At 38.0% G+C, this 16,865-nt stretch overlaps 1 long non-coding RNA gene and 1 other non-coding gene across 2 annotated transcripts; both read left to right on the top strand.

The window, feature by feature from the left end:
• Positions 1 to 2,556: 2,556 nt before the first annotated feature.
• Positions 2,557 to 2,663, top strand: LOC117280054 (small nucleolar RNA R71). Its single transcript, XR_004510516.1, has one exon. It is a non-coding gene; the product is annotated as a small nucleolar RNA R71 (small nucleolar RNA).
• Positions 2,664 to 4,903: 2,240 nt separating this feature from the next.
• LOC138894955 (uncharacterized) lies at positions 4,904 to 11,847 on the top strand. The gene is made up of 3 exons (XR_011409144.1): positions 4,904 to 5,051; positions 5,935 to 5,987; positions 11,603 to 11,847. It is a non-coding gene; the product is annotated as an uncharacterized lncRNA (long non-coding RNA).
• Positions 11,848 to 16,865: the final 5,018 nt, after the last annotated feature.

The raw sequence follows: 16,865 nt of genomic DNA, 5'->3' as shown, positions 1-16,865 counted from the left end.
AGATTGTAGGCTCAAAAGGGGTTAACTACGATACATAATAATTTGGTGGGTAAAATCACATAACCGGCTCAACAAAGAAACACCTAAATCACTTCTAAGACTGAATAAAACTACTATTTCGCTTTGCAAACACACGGGGAAAGTTCTAGACATCAAATGCAATGCACAGAATAACACAAAACCTCACACACACATGGCACATAACTCACTTAAGATTGGACTATCAAGACACTCTAGTCAAAGTAGTTAAGTAAAGTTAAGATCATACACTTTAAGGTACTTATACAAGAGTCAAAAACTGAGCCTAAGCGTCATAACTAAAGAACTCACTATTCTCAAGGTATAATAAAGTTAAGAGATATTGCTTTCAATTCAATTCACCGCACAAGATTTCCTACTCCTAAAAAATAAAAATTAACTACACCCGGTTCAAACAAAATCCTTGGAAAAGAACCGTGGCACAAAGCAAAACCAAGGGGAAATTATTACACTACCTAACAAAAGAAAATCTTTTAAATTTTTTCTTTCAACTTTAATCCCTCAAAAACCCAGTCGATGATATCCATCGTCGGGAAAAATAGAAAATTTTAAAATTTTTATGTTTTTATTTCAACTACTACAACTAACAAAAAGAAAACTAATATACATACATACATGCAAATATCTCCCACCCCACACTTTAAGTTGTGGCATATCTCCGTGACACACAATTAAAAAGCATAAGGTAAAGGAAACTTCCTTGAACATCTAGTCGGGGTCTGAGTCGAAGTCGGGCTCCATTCCTCGCATTCGAACTAATGCGCACATCCATGCAGACAACTTCTTCTCAGCCTTCTTGGGTTACATCCCACACTTATATTTATCGCTCACTACAGCCTTCTCTTTCTAGCTCTTCACTTTCCACTCAACACTCGCAACTGGTTTTCCTTTTGGCACCCCCTTTTCTATATTCATCTCAAAAGTCACAGTCTATTCACCCACTCTAAGCATGAGTTTTCTCTCATGTATATCTAATATTGCTCCACCCGTTGCTAAGAATGGTCTTCCGAGGATAAGGGGGACCTCCTTGTTCTCCTCCATATTCACCACTGTAAAATCCACAGGAAATACAAACTTATCCATCCGAACTAACACATCTTCCACTATCCCCTAGGGTATTAAAGTCGTTTGGTCTGCCAGCTGCAACGATATTGGTGCAGACCTTATCTCTCCAATCTCCTTCTCCAGTTTCCTGTAAATAGATAGAGGCATTAGATTAATTGAGGCACCAGAATCACATAATAATTTATCAAAATGAATAGTTCGTACAGAGCAAGGTATAGTAAAACTCCCCGGATCTCCATACTTTTGTGGGAATTTATTTTGCAATATTGCACTGCAATGCTTTGTCATCTTGACCATTGAGGTCTCCTCGATCTTCCTCTTCTTTGTAAGGATCTCCTTCAATAATTTGGCGTAAGCAGGCATTTGTGAGAGCACTTCTGTGAATGGTAAGTTTACATGAACCTGTTTCAGCATATCCAGAAATCTCCCAAACTGCTTATCTAGCTTTTCTCTACATAACTTTTGAGGGAAAGGTAGCACTTCTGTGAATGGTAAGTTTACATGAATCTGTTTCAGCATATCCAGAAATCTCCCAAACTGCTTATCTAGCTTTTCTCTACATAACTTTTGAGGGAAAGGTAGCGCAAGAATATGCTTGCTCTCTTCAGGGTCCCCCCTTCTCGAGTTTTCTTCTTTCTTCTTCTTCTTCTTCTTTTTCTTCTTCTTTTTCTTCTTCTTCTTCTTCTTCTTCTTCTTCTTCTCAGCTTTCATCTGGCCTTTCTTCTTCTTATCAACTTCACTTTCCAGTTGCTCCCCACTTTCTTTTTCAAGTCTCACATCATTTTGGATTGGGGTGTGATCTTTCAACAATTGCCCACTTCTCAGAGTTACAGTATTCACTGTTTCTTTGGGGTTTCTCTTAGTATCAACGGGGAAAATTCCTGGAATCCTCTCAGACAATAGAGTCGCTAGCTTCCCAACCTGTCTTTCCAGGTTTCAAAATCCGTGCCCAATTCTTTGATAGCTGCTCCATGTTCCCGTATAGATGAGCTATGAACTTCAAGTCTCTTATCAGTTTTCAGAATGAAGGCCTTCTTGAGATCTTCTATACCAGACTGAATGGGATGTTGAGGATGAAATTGTTGCCTCTGTTGATTCATAAAACCAGGAGCTCCTTGTCCTTGAGGTATGGGGTTTTTTTGTTGCCATGCATTTGTAGTATCCCAAGGTGAACTCCATGAAAAATCGGGGTGCCTCTGACCCATTATATTATAATTTCCCACTGCATTCACTTCCTCAGTTGAGGCTTGATACTCATGAGTAGGGTGTCCTCTTCCACATATATCACAAGCTACGTGAGGCTCATTAGCATCTTTAGATAACTCATCAAGAATTGTAACTATCTCCTCTGGAGTCTTCTTCATAACCGGGCCTCCAACTGCATTGCTCAATGTTCTATACGAGGCCGGTGTCAATCCTTCCCAAAAATCCTAGAGTTGTATCTAGAGTTCAATTCCGCTATGTTGACACTTTCTAACTATCTCCTTAAACCTCTCCCATGCTTCAAAAACAGTTTCAGTCTCTTTCTGGCAGAAGTTATAGATTTCTCTTCTAATCTTGCCCGTCTTAGCCGAGGAGAAATATTTATCAAGGAATTTTCTGGTCATCTCCTCCCAAGTTCTAATCGAGCCACTGGGCAAGCTTCGAAGCCACTCCTTAGCATCATCTTTAAGTGAAAAGGGGAATGCCCTTAAGTACACCGCATCTTGTGACACCCCATTATATTGAAAGGCATTCATAATCTCCTCGATGTCCATTAGATGAGTGTTTGGATTTTCGTTTGGCTTCTCTATGAAGACAACAATTATAAAGGGTTTGAAGCAATACTTGCTTCAACTCGAAATTGTTCACTGCAATTGGAGGTGGTCTAACACTTGATAAACCTTGATTGTAGACCGGTCTAGCATAATCGCCAAGTGGTCTCCCAGGCATGAGAGCTATATTTCCGAACTGGTCTGCACCAAAGGGTTGATTTTGAGCAATTCTTCAACCTCTCTCTTCTTCGTAGATAATCTGTGCATCTTTGATAGCTGCTTCCTTAGCATCCCGTGTAGCTTGTTCTCTTCGTTGGGCTGCTTCTCTTGCAACCAAATCTACATTATCATCACCGTTTCCAGCTATAGTTTCTTTGGTTGAGGATTGCCCAACCTTTTTTGATGTCTCGGTGAGATTTCTTTCCTTCCTCGACTGTCGCATTTGTTTTTCTATCTCTGGATCGTATGGTAGCACTTCCTTCGCAAAAGTTCAAGTCATGCACCAACCTCAACCTGTAACCTGCGCATAGTCAAAGAACACCAAACGTAAAAAGAGAAAAATAAAATAAAATAAAATATAAAGAAAAATTCCTGAATTAGCACTACAAACTATTTCAAACACTGTTGATTGCCAATCCCCGGCAACGACGCCAAAATTTGACGAGCTCGAAACACACACCTAAATTATGCTCGCTAATCAAATATAGTATAGTATAATATCATATCCATATGGATTGGATTTAAATAATATTCTCGTAGTTTCTAGCTAGGTTGCTATCCAAGATGATCAACAATTGAGATTTATATGATTTCTAACTAAAATTAACTAAGAAATAGTGTCTTGAGTGAGGAAGGAATGATGAAATGCTTGTGCTCGTGTTCTTCCAGCTCCTCAGGTCGAATATGTGTCAAAAGTCCAGAAAATAATATTTTCCCATATATTTATAACAAGTAGGATCGGGCACAGACGAAATCACCTTCTCCTAACCGAAATAGGAAAATAACTTTGTAAACATTGCACAGGTGCGCCGCATGGGGCGACGCGCCATGCGGGGCATTAGTGGAGAAATCCAGAGAGCTAATTTATGACAGACAATAGAGGATTGCACAAGTGCGGCGCCCCACGCGCCACCCCACGCGTCGCGACAGTGGGGAATTCTCAGAGTACGGACCAAACTTCGATTTTTGACATCCAGACTTGGTCCTCGACCCCCGAACATGATCTCGGCTTAATCTCTTGGGCTTTTACTCAGATTTCAAAACTCCAAATCACTCGAATTCATTCCATAACATCTACATAGCTCGGAATCACTCCTACAAGGCATAAAATACATAATAAGTGCAAAACACTACCGATTAAAGCTCAACACGAATAAAGTGCAGAGAATTAGAGTGCAATAAATGACTAAAATACGCAATTATAGCCTACCATCAGATACCACTTGTTGGAATCGAAATAACAAGGCGTCATACAGAATCTAACAATGCAAACAGGCGACGATAAATCAGACGACAAAGAGATTATACTAAAAGAAGCAAAATATACTGTAATATGATTTTGGTTAATTGACCTACATCAATCTACTAATATTTAAAAAAAAAAAAACTTACCGAGAGATAAGTTCTCCCTCTAAATAAGACTCGTTTAATGACAACATTATGGATGTTGTTGTTGTTCTTGTTGTTATGAGAAGCAGAGATCCTCAATTTACAGATGTTCAGGACTTTTCCTCCAAGAAAAGAATAAGGCATATGAAGGAGATTTATTTCTTTTATGATTCTTTTTCCCTTCTTTCAAGAAAGAAAGTCCTAGTAGATTAGAAATTAAGGGCAAAACCCTAACAAGGAGTTGTGCATGCTCTTAATGCAATATTCAATAAGCTACAATTTTGATGTTAATGTTCTCCCGGTTCAATGCAAAGTTCTGAAAACAGTTGGTGCACATTCAATTCATTAATGCAACATTTAGTGAGCTCAGACTTTGCATGCTAATATTGTTGCTTTGTGTGAATGTTTTAAGTTATTTTATTGTAAATTGTGTTACTTTAAATGCATTCTTATTCTGTAGACTTACTCTATCTTTTCATCTACCTTTCTTTCCGTTATTTAATCCTCAGATCATTGACAACCCACACAAATTTTCTAATGATCCATTCTCAAGGAATTATCTATGCTCATCTTGCTGTCCTTTTTGTACGTTTCCCTTCTATTGTCGTTATTTATTATTATTATTATTATTATTATTATTATTATTGTTGTTGTTGTTGTTGTTGTTTAATTTCTGTTTTTACTTTTGTGATTATAGTGCAAAAATAGTGCCAGATCCGTGTATTGCAATGTCTTCTTTTTTAAAACAAATTATGGTGAAAATGATTTCTTCCCGTTATTTGAGGTAATTACTGGAATTTTAATGACACGAATTTACTATAAACTTGACTTGTTCCGAAGTGATGCCCTATTTAGCTCTAGAAAATGTTGCTCTCTTGACTACCAAATATTACATATTATCTTCCTTACTGTTCTTATTGCATTAGCATCGATTTTTGTAATAAATAGATGCATGGCGTGCTCTATCCGCCTTTCTTTGCATCTTTAACTTGAATCTGAAGTAGATGATTCAATTTGAATCTTTAATCTTTATTTTTATTTAATAATTTTTTTGTCAAATCCTTAAATCTCATTAACCAATTGAATTAATTTTTATAGTGATATTGACTTTTTCATCAGGACAATTTGATAAGTATTTAGTTTTCTTATTGGAGAACCGAGATTTTAGAGCATTCGGAGCCAATGAAGACCAATTTATGAATTTCTCAAAGTAACAATAATGTTCTTTTGTCTCGGGCTTAATTTACGAATTGCTTGAACTGATCCTCTTTTTTAGTATTTATGTATTGTCTATATCCTGCTAATTTGCTCTATTTTCCTCAATTTCTCATAAATTTCCCAATTCAAGTTCTTCGTTCAATATATTGGCTTTCAAAATCTATATTAGAATGAAGCTGAAGAAATATGATTTAAGATTTTGTGTTTTCTATTTGTGCTTTTAATTATGTTTTCTTCTTAATGAATATAGTGCAGGAAAAAGTTATTGATTCTTATAAAATTGAGGATTCTCATTACTATCATGTAAGAACTTCTCCTTTTTATTTATTTATCTTTATATTTTTACTCATGATGATTGTAACGACTCGACCGATTATTTTGAGCTTTAGCACTTCGTTCGATAATTTGAGACCTTGAGTAGCTTTACATTATGCATTATGACTCGCGTATGTGGTTGATTTCGATTTACGAGATGTTCTGTTACGACCCAACTCCCACTGGAACCGTGACAACGCCTAACACTACTTGCTAGGCAAGCTAGCAGTTTTACAATAACAACGACTTCAATAAATCAGAATTTAATAAACTCAACAGCGGAAATATCATGAAATAACTGGAAAAACAACAGTAATGCTACTACAACCATCCCAATGATCCGGTGTCGACGAGTACATGAGCACTACTGAATATCAAAATACAAGGTCAATCCTCAATACAACTGTCTGTATTATAAAACAGTAATAATAGAAATAAATAAAAGAGAACTTCAAGGTCTGCGGACGACAGTAGCAGCTACATCATAGTCTCCCAAACGCTGGTACCAACACAACTCTAGCAATCACCACGCCCGAAAGTACCTGAATCTGTACACGAAGTGTAGAGTGTAGTATGAGTATAATCGACTCCATGACTCACTAAGTAATAAACTTAACCTTGGGCTGAAAACAGTGACGAGCTCATAAAAAAATACTCAAAAACCAATATCAATAACTAGTAACAACTCATGATATAAAGGAAACAATATAAATAAATAACTCTATGATATCATGTTCAGCTCGTTCACATTTTAGGAATTTAGACATGCTTTCCAAGTATAACAGTTAAACACCAATACATATAAAATATTTCATTTATCAGATAGCATGAGGAAAGTACATCTCTGTACCTACATGTCAAATATACATTTTAAGTCAATATCGTCACCGTGAAACTATCAAGTATGACCACACTCAGTACACTCACGGTGCCTGGCATAAAAACCCCTAAATATCACAGACACAACACCACTCAACACTGTACGGGTGCCTGGCATAAGTGCCCCTCACCAAAGAACGCGCGCGCGCGCGCGCGTGTGTGTGTGTGTATATATATATATATATATATATATATATATATATATATATATATATATATATATATATACACTATGCCCGTGCTAACTGTAAATATCAGACTCCGGTGGGGCGGATCCTGGCCCAAGCGCTAATCAAAAGCCAATATGACTTGTTGCGGCATGCAACCCGATCCTAATAATAATCCGTTACAGCGTGCAACCCAATCTGAATAACAACCCGTTGCGGCATGTAACCCGATCCAAATATCAATCTGTTGCGGCATGCAACTCGATCCAATATAACTCACCACACGACTCTATGGCCCACATCAGTCATAAACCTCTCAAGTCTCAGGTCTCACAATATCATAGAACTCATCCCAAACAATATAACATATTAAAAATAACAACAATATATGATGTAACAAACAAATAATGTACAAAGACTGAGATATGACATGCAAATGAAGAATTATGACTAAGTATATAACTACATAAACAACTCAAAGCAGCAGGAATAACCCTATTATGTCTCAATCAAATAAACACATAGTCTAGACATGATTTCTAACATAAATAATAGCTCAAATAATCCTACTAAAGAAAACATGGATATAACAAGGCATGACAACAAAACAAGTCTCACAATAGTCTAAAATCCACCCCGATCATGAATACCCCGTTGCACGCATATGCGTTCGTCACTTAGCAAGTGCGTCACCCCAAAAACATCTCCATTATGCAGTTCTCAGGGATAATTACCCTTAAATCTAAGTTTAGATAGGTTACTTACCTCAAAACGTGCGAATCAATACTCCAAAAAGACCTTCCTACACGAATCGGCCTCCGACCGACTCGAATCTAGTCACAAACAACTTAATATCATCAAATAATGCCGTAGGAAATAACTCCAAACAATAATATTTCAATCTTTATCAAAATCAAAACGTCAACCCAAAAAGTCAACCCCGGGCTCGCACCCCAGAACCCGACAAAATTTACGAATTTCAAACACCCATTCAAATACGAGTCCAAACATACCAATTTCATCTAATTCCGACCTCAAATCGACCTTCAAATTACCAAATTTCATTTAGAATTTTTTTTACTAAAATCTCCAAATTTTTCACTTAATTTCATCAATTAAATGCTAAAAGCAAGGATGGAATCATGGAATATAAACAAATCCGAGTCAAAAAATACTTACCCTAATCCAAATCGTGAAAATCCTCTCCAAAATCGCCCAAAACCTAGCTCTCTAACTCAAAGTGTCATATAGTAACCAAAACCCTCGAAATGATATGTTAAATAGTCTGCACAGGTGTATTCATCGCGATCGCGGGACCTACATCACGATCGCGAAGCACAATCACACACGGCTCAGAAAATGGCCTACACGAACGCGAGACTAAGGTCGCGAACACGGTGTACCACACTCCTTACACTATGTGAACGTGGTTTACTCCTTGCGACCGCGAAGGCATAAGGCCTGATGCCCCCATCAGGCCTCCCTTCTACGCGAACTCATCGCCACACACGCGGTCGCGAAGGCTACTACCTTCCAAAGCATCGCGAATGCGATCACCAACTCGCGAACGCGATCACCAACTCGCGAACGCGAAGAACAATTTGCCTGCCATAATAAATACTCTACGCGATCGCGACTGCCTTCTCGCAATTACGAAGGAGAAAAAGAGACATCAGAAATTAGCTATGCCAAAACATGGAAAAATAGTACGAAACCCATTCGAAACATACTCGAGGCCCTCGGGACCTCGTCCAATTACACCAACCAATCCCAAAACATAATAATGAATTACTCGAGGCCTCTAATCACCGAAAACAATATCAAAACCACAAATCGCACCTCAATTCAAGCATAAGGAACCAATCCAACTTTTTAAATTCAAAACTTACGCCGAATATGCCTAAACACCTCAGAATGACCTCAAATTTTACATGCAAGTCCCAAATGACACAAAGGACTTACTCCAACTCCCGGAACTAAAATTTGAATACTATATCAACAAATACTCCAAGAACCAAAATCCGAACCCAATATTAACAAGGTCAATTTTCGGTCAAACCTATCAACCTTCTAAACCTTCAACTCTCAAACTTTCGCCAAAAAGTACCAAATCAACCTACAAACCTCCAATGTAATGACCCGACTAGTCGTTTTGAGCTCAAGCACATCATCCAGTAGTTTGAGGCCTTGAGTAGCTTCACTTCAGGTATTATGACTTGTGCGTGTGGTCAGAATTGAATTTCGGAAAGTTCAGAGTCGATTTGGAAAGAAAATTTTAAATTTGGAAGCTTTAAGTTGGAAGAATTATCTAAGGTTTGAATTTTGAGTAATCGATCTCGAAATCAGGATTTGAAGGTTTCAATAAGTTCGTATGATGATTTCGGACTTGGGCGTATGTTCGGGTTGAGTATCGGACCACCCGGGAGCATTTCAGCGCTCATTGTGTAAAGTGGGCATTTTGAAGGTTTTAGAATTTATTAAGTTTGGTTTGAAGTGGATTTTGATGTTATCGACATCCGTTTGAGGTTCCGAGCCTTGGAATAGGTTTGTATCGTGATTTTTGACTTGCATGCAAAATTTGACATCATTCCGAGATGTTTAAGTATAATTTGGACGCGTTCAACGAAGTTTGAAAGTTTAAAGAAAGGTTTTGATCATCAATTCATATTTTTGATGTTGTTTGACGTGATTTAAGGCTTCGAATAAGTCTGTATCGTATTTTGGGGCGCGTTGGTATATGTGATTGAGGTCCCGGGGGCCTTAGGTGGATTCCGGGTGATCAACAGATCAAATTTTGGACTTGAGAAAAAGCTAGAAACTCTGTTTTGCTGGTGTTTTCGCACCTGCGCATGAAGGACCACATGTACGGTATCGCAAAAGCGGGGCAGTGGCTCGCAAAAGCGACCAGGGCAGGGCTGGACTGAGGTCACAAGTGCGAAGATGTTTTCTGCACCTGCGTGATTGCGGAAGAGGAAATTAAAGTGCAAAAGCAGATTTGCTGGGGGAAAGGATGGGACCGTTGATGCGGCCGAGTTTTCGCAGAAACGGAACCGCACCTGTGGATAAGGCATCACAGAAGCGTGGGCGCAGAAGTGCTGGAGGGACCGCAGATGCGGTTGGTGACCTTGGCTGGATTCTCGCAGGTGCGAGCTTCATGCCGCAGAAGCGACCATGGGACCGCAGATGCAAGGCAACGCTGGGCAGACTTTATTTTTATACGGGATTTGGCCCATTTTATTTCATTCTCTCTTGGCTTGGGCGAGTTTTGAAGAGTTTCAAGGGGAGATTTTCATCAACTATTGCAAGGTAAGCAATTCCCATATAATGTTAGTGAAATACATGGATTATATGTGGATTTAAACATGGAAAATTGTGGGATTTTAAGAGAAAACCTAGAAATTTGGTATTTTTGAATTTTTACCACGAAATTGGATATGGAATTGGGAATAAATCATATATTTGGGTTCGTAATATTATGGGTAAAGTTTATCTTCGAAAAACTTTAGAATCCGAGCACGTGAGCTTGAGGGTTGATTTTATTGACTTTTCGAGCGGAGTTGGGGATTGTTATAAATTATTAAATTGTAAGCATTGGAGTATATTTTGATTGATTTTCACGTTTGACTAGTTTTGGAACGTTTGGCTTGGAGTTGAGTGTTAGAGTGACGTTGGAGCCGGTTATGAAACTTCAGAGTGAGGTAAGTCTCTTGTCTAACCTTGTAAGGAGGAAACTACCCTCTAGGTGATCTTTATTGTTATATGCAACTAGTTGTGGGTGTTACGTACGCACGAGATGACGAGAGTCCGTACGTAGCTAAACCATGTTTATGTCCGGGTAGACTTAGGACTTTATCATGTAATATATGAATTGTTTGGACTCATTTTGCTAGCTTAATTAATTGAAAATTTTAACTGAAATTGATTTAGAAACATATAAATATATTAGGCCGAGCTTTATCACCTTGAGTTGTTGCCAAGATATTTGATAAATATAAAGGGGTATATTTATTACTGTGCCCATGTACTGTATTGTAAGCACGTGCCTCGTAATTTGATAATTTCCTTTCTTTCTTGTGGAGTGGGCCGACTGCCTTGACTGTATAATAGATGCATCTCTAGTTCGTACCGCTCAACCCTCGGCAGTGTACACATTATTCTGGATTGGGCCGAATAACCTCAGCATAATCATGCGTTATATCGCTAGCAGACCGAATATTCACGAGATTGTCCTCCCACTGATGCCCGGCAAGGTATATGGTATTTCTTTATCCGTTCGATACTGGCACTTGATACATCTGAGTTGTTGAGATAGAATACGAGACCCAGAAATCTATATCTTTAAAAGAAACATTTTTGGAAGATTATGTAACTTACAATTTTACCCCATTATTATTGTTGTGCTTTATATCTGCTTATGATTTATCATATTGCTTTATTGGACCTCTAGTAAGTGTCGATGTCGACCCCTCGTCACTACTTATCTAAGGTTAGGCTAGATAATTACTAGGTACGCGTTGATTTACGTACTCATGCTACACTTCTGCACTAAATGTGTAGGATATGACAGGTTCATTTGGTGATTATCTTGGCGCGTAGGCGCAACTATTGAGGAGACTTTATGTAAGCTGTATTCCAGGCTACGCATCGCAGTCTACTGAGTCACCATCGTACTATTTATTTTATCCTGTCTCATTTACATTCTAGACAGATGTTGTATTATTATCATACTCCTTAGAAAAGGCTCATGCACTTGTGACACCGAATTTTGGGATGTTCTAGGAGTTATTGAGATTCTGCTTAGCATTTACACATTTATATTATCTATTCCATTAAAAAAATTGTAAATTACCATGATTTTTATGCGTTGATTTATTCGTCTAATAAAGAGTTACGATTTCGGAAATAATAAAATTTATAATTAAATCGATAGTTCAGAGTTGGCTTGCCTAACAGAGGCGTTGGGCGTCATCACGGCCTATAGTGAGTTTTGGGTCGTGACATTCAAATCCGCATCCGGACATACACCTAAGTCCAAAATCACCATACATAGCTATTGTAACCATCAAAACTTTATTCCAGAGTCGTCTACACAAAATTCAAACTCCGGACAATCCTTTCAACTTAAGCTTCCAACCTTGGGACTAAGTGTCCCAACTTACTCTAAAATTTCCCCAATACCAAACCAACTACCCTGGCAAGTCATGTAACCACAAAAACACATATGTAAAGAATTAAATAGGGGAAACGAGACTGAAATACTCAAAATAATCGGCCGGGTCGTTACATTCTCCCCCTCTTAAACAAACGTTCGTCGTCGAACAGGTCTAGAATCATACCTAGAGTCTTAAAAAGATGAGGATATCTGCTCTGCATCTCCTGTTCAGTCTCCCAAATAGCCTCCTCGACTGGCTGACCTCTCCAATGAACCTTCACTGATGCTATATTTTTCGACCTCAACTTTCGAACCTACAGATCCAAAATGGCCACCAGCTCCACATCATAAGTCAAATTCCCATCTAACTACACCGTTCTAAAGTCCAAAATATGTGACGGATCACCATAATACTTTCGGAGCATTGAAACATTAAGCACTTTGTTACACCCGGTACTTCAGATGTAATTATCATTATAAGATTATATAATGTTAGCTCAAAAAATACGAAATTCTTCTACAAGGATAAGGAAGGTTTATCGAAGTCTTAAGTAAATTAAGATGAATGAGACATGGAAAAAAACAAATGAGATAATTATTACATTATGTGCATCCCTAAGTGACGTATAATGAATATAAGACTTGTTAATCATGATTTAAATGAGTGTAAAGTCATAATATGACTATATATGATGTTTGGATATAAAATATAAAGTTTGGGAAAAATCGAATTTAACTTACGAAAAACTCGAGTAAAGATTTGCCTTGTAATGAGCCGTTTTGAGAAATTAAATTCGTAAGCTTTATGATGTCATTTTGGGACATATCTCATAAAAAAATGAAGGTCTTAGAACCTAGTTTCTAATGGTCTAAACCATTTATTCATACAACATCAGGGGTAGAGAAATATAAATTTTTAAAGTAGAATCGCCAAGTCACATTGCCGCACTTCGGAGAAACTGGCAGGTTTATAGGCCAGGTTGCGAGGATGTTTTCTCTTAATATATAGAGAGTTACAGGGAGATCTTTATTTTTAATTAAAGCCCCATGTATCTAGTTTCCAATGCTGTAAACCTTTTGTCAATACGATGTCGGAGTATAGATATACAAGCGTTTGAAGTTGTACCGCTCAAGCTGCCAAGCAGGCAGCTTACCCACCTGCTTGGAGAATTGAGGCAGTGGGATTATAAATGATCTTTTCCCGTATATATCTCGTCAATATTCAGAGAAAACTTACCACAAAACAATCTCAATCTCTCCAAGGCTGTTCCAAGAAATTCCAAGCAAGATTAACATCCCGGGTACAAAATCAAAAAGCGATAACATTACAACGATCCCTACGATGTAAGTATCATTATACCGCCTCTCTTTTTCTTTGTAGTTTGAGTTTTGGAAGGTACTTAATAGTTAATAAACTGCCTACTTTCTGTATTTAACCTTTTAAATTATCAAGGAAGGTTGATTAATCCGTTTCCTAATAGTTAGAACTCACGGGACGGTGATCAGAAGCTGTGACTTCGATTTATTCCACTTTTAGCGGACTGTTTTGTAGTACACTCGTGTTGGACTCTTGTGCTGCTGATTTATGGAGTCTGGAAGGATAAATGATGTGGAGAAACGCTACATGTGGTAGGGTAGTGGGCTGGTCGCTCATCGTTGCAATTTCAGGCTAATTGATAACTTGTTGATTGGGTGTATTATGGTATATTTGGGGGTTTTGTTGTATTGAAGGTCCCGAATTGTAGTTGGGTTGTTTTTGAGTTGATGATTGTATTGTGTTCATATATCACCTATAGTAGGCTTGAGGGAGCAGTAAAATCAGGGGAAATATTGCCCGTTTTATTTAGAATCGAGTTATCATTTGAGATACGTGATATTCTAGCGCCATCTAAGTTGTACATGTATTTCTTTGTTATAGGGATGGCGCACTAGTTGTCATAAGCTTGTTGTTGAGTTGAATTGACGACTTGAGGTATGTTAAGGCTATCTCTTCTTCCCTTTTGGCATGATCCATATGATACAAACGAAACGAGTAAACGCACAACTTTTATAAATGACTCTATTCATAGAAGTACTACGATTGCCTATGTTCTTTTATTATATTATCTGTTCATGGGTCTTAAAAAAATACATAAGTTGATAAAGTTTATCCGAGAGATCTTATTAACTTACTTTATTATGCATTGCATTCATTTATACATTTACATTGACCCATGACCAGATGATATTATATACGCATATATTATATGTATATGGGATATGGGGATAGGTTATGGTGTTATATACACACCACCACCTGATCAACTGGTATACGTTAAAGAATTTGCCCACAGAGGCCGAGATGATATGATGAGATGCCCTCAAAGGCTTGATTATGTTAGGTACATATATATCTATGCATGATGTGACATTTATATGCATATGCATGACATTATAAATGTTTCATGATACATAGAGTTATTCAGACTTACAAGTTGAGTTATTTACTCCATGTTTATTTAATGTCTTTTATATACTATTTTCATGCCTTACATACTCGGTATATTATTTGTATTGACGTCCCTTTTTCCTGGGGATGCTGTGTTTCATGCCCGTAGGTCCCGATAGACAGGTTGAGAGTCCTCCTAGTAGGCTATCAGCTCAGCAGAAAGTGTTGGTGCACTCCAGTTGCTCCGGAGTTGTCTATTTGGTCAGTATGATTTGGTCATGTATTGATTGGTATGGCAGGGCCCTGTCCCAAATTTTATGTTGTTTATGTACTCTTAGAGATTTGTAGACAGATGTCATGTATATTGATACTTGTATGGCCTTGTCGGCATATGTTTTAAGTGTACAAATGATCATATCGGGCTTATAGGCCCGTATGTCACATGTATAAGTTTGTATTCCATGTTGGGTCGTCCTATGTCGAGTATCCCCTTATGTTTTATTCTGGTTCTATCATGACGACCCTTCTGGCTCATTTACCCATGATGATATGATAAGAAAAATATGTTACGTTGGTGCTCGGTTGGGTAAGGACCATCGGTTTGGGTCGTGACAAAAGTGGTATCAGAGCAAAGTTTCGATCCTGGGACCTGTGGGTTATGGGTCCACCACACTTCCGTTGTGCGTGGGTTCTAAGATAAGCCAAGTATCCATGCACTAAGTGGCAGGACGACCAGGAAAAGTAATTGCTTACATTTAAAGACAACCGAGAAGGCACGAAAGGAAATCTATGGTGCTAGCAAGTTAAAGGAAGGTTGCGAGTAGTATAAATAGATATGTGTAGATCACAAGCTAAAGTATGTTAGAGCGACAAGGTTTTAGGTATATAGGAGTAAGGATAAGAAAATGTGAGTGACAAAGTAACAAGAATAGGTAAGGCCTCGGAATTAAGCCCATCAAAACAAGAGAGTTGATGGTTTCCGTAAGTTATAAAAAGCTCAATATAACTTGAATGAACTCGGATGAGTTTAAGAGTAGGAGAATTTAGAAAAGAGGGAATGCTACCCTGGTAGTAGAATAAGGGTGTAATTGTGATAAATGATAAGGGGATGAAATTTAGGCCTTCGATTGAATAATGATTCAAATAGAAGTCATTTCATGAATTGCATGGGATCAGACTACCCCCATTAGACGAATCACGTTGGGATGCAATGAAATATGGTTATTGAAGTTTAGTATCATCCCTAGGTGGATCAGGCAAATAACTGTAGATGTTCCCAATGAGACATGAGCCCTAGTGAAAATCTATTACATAAGAGGTTTCAAGTTATCAGTGGAAGATTATAGATCAACATTAAGGTGAATCAACAATAGATGGATAAAAGTTACAAAGTATGGGATGAGATTAGGTTGTCATTCATAAGATAACAGTAATGAGGAAGCATTAAAGGACTTAGATTTATACATATAGGATAAGCAGCGAGAGAGTAACTTGGAGTTGGGTAGCACACCTCGGTAATAATAAATCGAAGTAAGTGTCATGGTATAGTCTGAACTACCTAGATGCAGTAAAGCCATAAGCATAGATAACAGAGGATATAAAACAAGATATAGCAATAGTCGTAAGTTCGACAAAGTAACGAGCGAAGAACGGCAGTACACCTATAGGTGCCTAGAGGGACATCTTGTCATAGTGTTGTATATGTTCACAAAGTGAGGCCTAGAGATTAGCTAAAAGCTTAAGGAAAAAGGAGATAAGAGTCGCATAGGAATACATACAAGGCCAGAGTCGTACATGCTGCATCACAGAAGGTAGCAACAGTTACGAGATTGGAAAAAATTCCGATCACAAGTCATAGTGTAAGAAAGATGCCTAAAGGGGGGAATGCCATCGCCTTTAGATTTACTCCCAGAACAATTGCCTAGATGGAAAATGACAATATTAAGTATTCATAAGAGCCATAGGTTATGTGAACGATAAGCGCATCAGTCAACATTCGAGGACGGATGTTCCAAAGGGGAGAATGATGTTACACAGCATTTTCGAAAGCCTTTAAGAGTTAACATTCGAGACATAAGTCATACAAAAATGAAGGTCTTGGAACCTAGTTTCTGACAGTCCAAACCATTTATTCATACGATATCAGGGGTAGAGAAATATGAATTTTTAAAGTAGGGTCACCAAGTCACATCGCCGCACTTCGGAGAAATTGGCAGGTTTATAGGCCAGGTTGCGAGGAT

Source organism: Nicotiana tomentosiformis, chromosome 6 (genome assembly GCF_000390325.3).
Source record: "Nicotiana tomentosiformis chromosome 6, ASM39032v3, whole genome shotgun sequence".
In the NCBI taxonomy this organism is placed as follows: Eukaryota; Viridiplantae; Streptophyta; class Magnoliopsida; order Solanales; family Solanaceae; genus Nicotiana; species Nicotiana tomentosiformis.
Note: the sequence above shows the minus strand (reverse complement) of the source record. Positions and strands in the feature narration are given on the sequence as shown.